This window comes from Chrysochloris asiatica, unplaced genomic scaffold (assembly GCF_000296735.1).
Source record: "Chrysochloris asiatica unplaced genomic scaffold, ChrAsi1.0 scaffold00097, whole genome shotgun sequence".
Classification (NCBI taxonomy): Eukaryota; Metazoa; Chordata; class Mammalia; order Afrosoricida; family Chrysochloridae; genus Chrysochloris; species Chrysochloris asiatica.
In genome coordinates, this window is record NW_006408615.1 from 9,136,198 (window position 1) to 9,140,302 (window position 4,105).

Consider the following 4,105-nt stretch of genomic DNA (forward strand, 5'->3'; position numbering starts at 1 on the left):
GCTTTCTACTCCCGTAAGGATTTACACCCTCGGAAACCCTGTACAGGGTCGCTATGGGTCGGAACCGACTCGACGGCACTTAACAACAACAACAAGTGGGTAAATGGAATCCTGGTACAATGCTTCAGGATAATACACTGGACTACGAGGTCAGCTTGAACTGCAAGGTCAGCAGTTCAAATTCACCAGCTGCTCCTTGGAAACCCAATACAGGGTCACTATGAGTCAGAACTGACTTGAAGGCATTTAACAACAACAGTGAGTAGACACATGTTAACATGGTGACAGCACAGGCAATATACAACAAGAGGGAAGTAAGCAGAGGAAGGATGGAGGTAGCAGGAGACAGGGAGGAATGCAACAGTTAAAGTGACTAGAGGTAAACACCATTAACTGTTGGTGCATGCAGGGAACTGCAATCAGTGTAATGAAGCAGTATATGGTTTGTTGGATGTATACCTTCACTCAATTCACAATACAAGATTTATTAATAGTAATCGCATTTTACTTGGATCCACAATCGATGTTCATGGAAATAGCAGCCATGAAATCAAATGACATATTGCATTGGACAAATTTGCTACAAAAGATCTCTTGAAAGTCTTTAAGAACACAGTTGTCCCTTTGAGTACTAAGGGGTTCCTGACCCAAACCATGGTATCTTCCTCATATTCATGCAAAGCTGAGCAATGAATAAGGAAGACCTGGAAAGAATTGATGCATTTTAATTATGGTGTTGGTGAAGAATATTGAATATACCATACCAGAAAGAACAAATCTGTTTTGGAACAAGTACAGCTCAAATGTTCCTTAATACAGTTAGGCTGACAAGTCTTCACCTCAAGGACTTTGGACACGCTATCAGGAGGGACCAGAGCCTTGAGAAGGACATCCCACTTGGTAAAATAGAGGGTCCACGAAAAAGATGAAGACCCTCAATGAGACGAATTGGCACAGCGACTACAACAATGAGCTTGAACAAACTATAGTGAGGATGTCACGAGACCAAGCAATGTTCCTTCTGTTGCACATAGAGTTGTTGTAAGTGGAAACTGACTTGACAGCACTTAACAACAACAATAAGAGATACACAACATAGACAATGTTTAAAAGGTTTAGGGATTTATTTTATATGGTTAAACTGTTACCTGTCTGGTTAAAGTTTAATATTTTAATTTATGAGATTTTTAGGAGTTTCAGTGTAAAATAGTGGGGTCCTGGTATGGTGCTGTAGAATAAACACTGGACTGCTGATGGCAAGGTCGATGGTTCAAATCCACAAGCCGCTCCTCAGAAACTCTATACAGGGTCTCTGTGAGTCAGAACCGACTGAACAGTACTTAACAACAATATGGATATATGCTGATGGCTTCCCTCTGCCAAGTGTTTGCCTTTGTCCTGTTAAAGGCTTACTGAAAGGGTCTCAAGAGAACATTTTGGAAATGATGGTGGCATTGTAGGATAAGCACCGGTTCAGAGGGTTTTTTTCCTAAGACAATTCTTTTATATTCTGTATCTGATAGCTAATATTTCATATTTGTAGTGCCTTGGGGTGTTAGTTACATCTTGTATGTTGTTTCAACTGTGGCAAGTTGAAACAACATACAAGATATACCTAGTGGCATCATTCCCACCCCCTCCATACACAGAGTGGACAGGGATGGGCACCTTGGACACTGGTTACCCAAAATGGGGGTGCTACAAAGGCAAGAAGTGACTGGCTTACAAGCTTTCAAGAGGGAACCTAGATCCAGAGGGCCTGGAGGAAGGTAGAATCTCCACTGAGTAGTATCCAATCTATCTGGGCAGGGCTGATGAAAGGAAATGCAGACGGGTCTCTTGTGATACAATAGTGAATAATTGTTATCAGGACTGATTGTGAGGGTTGGAAATGTAAAGGTAGATGTTTTGTAGCAAGGATAGGAGTGATTAACTTTTCAGTCTAGGAGCGGAGGTCCCTAGGACCATGAAGGGAGAAGAGTGGAGAGCAGGACCCTACCCAGAGAAGCAGTGATGCCTGAGATGGAGGCAGAGACTATGATGTGGAGAGATGGAGCAGTTGGGGACTTTAGACCCAGAGACAGAGAGGGGCTGTGTGCTGATGACCGGGGGGCAGGCTTGTAGTATATACCCTTTGGTTGGCTGATGATGCATGGAGGGGATTGTTAACCATGGCAATGAAACAATATACGATAGGATGAATGTAAAACTAATGTTCTCCCATGTAAACTATCACATAATTCACAATAAAACATTAAAAAAACAAACAAAAAGATATATCTAGTAGCAAGTTTCATACCTTGTGGCAAGTTCCTTTTTCCTGGTGTGAATGTGTGCATCTGTGTGCATATGGTCTGTGAATTCACATATTGTTACACTGAATTTGAAAATTAATGTACACATCTAAATGTACATTGGAGGTGCTCTCCTCCAAAGAAGATCTGAACTTGCTTTTGCTGGGAATTTGCTTTTGCTGAGGTCATTACTAACCTGGGATCCCTTTGCTGCTGCTATCGTATCGAGTCGGTTCCAACTCACAGTGACCCTGTATCCTTTTCCCAAGAGTGGCTGCTGGGCCTGAACTGTCAACTTTACGGTTAGCAATCCATTGCTTATCCTACAGTGCCACCCCTGTGAGTTGTGAGAGCTTGGTGGTAGGGCAACAGATTTATTGTAAGAGCAACAGATTAATTTCCTCTTTCCATGATGTAATGGCACAGCTGGGAATTGATGCTGATATTTGTCTTCAAGGTAACTCCTTTCTCTTTTGTTCCTTCTCTCAGCCCTGCTTTTTCCCTTGACACAGTTTTGCATACTATTACTTTATTCCTCCAGGCTTACTCTCCACTATATTCCAGTCTCCTTTGTGTCCTGACACTGGCTTTGTCTCTTCCTCCATCTGGTAATTCCAACCAACAGAGTTTATTGTTTCCCATCCCTGGACTGGTCTTACTGTCTGAATCTCTGCTTCCCTTTTTTTCCCTTTCCAGACAACTTTTCCTCTTCCTGTCTCCACCACCAGAAAGCTGGGCCATGCATCTCTCTGGGCTCCTGTGGCATTGCGTGGCCTCTGGCCACATCATGTTGATTGATTGGTCTGACACCCTCATTAAACTGTGACAAATTTGTTATGATTCTTCAGGAATTCAGATTTCTGGGTTCATGGAATTGGGGTGACCTACCCAGACCATCCACCCTTTTGAATCTTGAAAGAACTAGTTCCCTGGAGCCTCCTTCAGGTCAGATGATACCTTAGAAAGTAGCTTGGTGTTGTTGTTAGGTGCAGTTCATTTGACTCCGACTCATAGTGAGCACACATACAACAGAAGGACACACTGCCTGGTCCCGACCCACCCTCATGATTGTTGTCATGATTGAGCCCATTGCTGCTGCCACAGTGTCAATCCATCTTGTTGGGGGGTGGGGGGATTTATGGAGTCTTCCTTGTCTCTCTTACTGAACCTCCTTGTTACCAAGCATGAGTCCCTTTTCCAGGGACTAGTCCCTGCTGAAAGCATGCCTGTAGTACATGACATGAAATGGAACTTAATGGAGACTGTCTGGCCTTAGACACTGAGTTCTTTTGGAAAATGATCTATGTGCCACCAGATAGGAGGACCAGGACCTTCAGCTTGATTAGAGGTTGTGTTTGAGGATGTATGGCATGTTCTTGGTGATTCTGTTTTAGTGACCTATATATGAAACCCTGATTCGGTTTTGATGTTATCTTTTGAGAAATTAACATAGCAAATGGTCTATATAAGCAGATTTCCCTTCCCCGTATGTGGGTTAAGGAATCCTGGTGTGGTGCTGTGGGTTAACACGCTGGACTGCAAAGTCATTTGAACAGCAAAGTTGGAGGTTCAAGCTCACCAGTAGCTCCTCAGACACCCTATGAGTCGCTATGGGTCGGAACTGACTCGATGGCACTTGACAATATATGCAGATTAAAGCTACCCAGTTTGAATCTCTACTCAAAATAAATATACTTAATTACACTAATTTTCAGTGTTTTTTTGACAAATGTAAGCCTCTGGTATGACTTAGGAAGTCATATGTTTATGACTGGTAGTCCTTAGGATGCGGTACTGGATCTGCTTGGAGG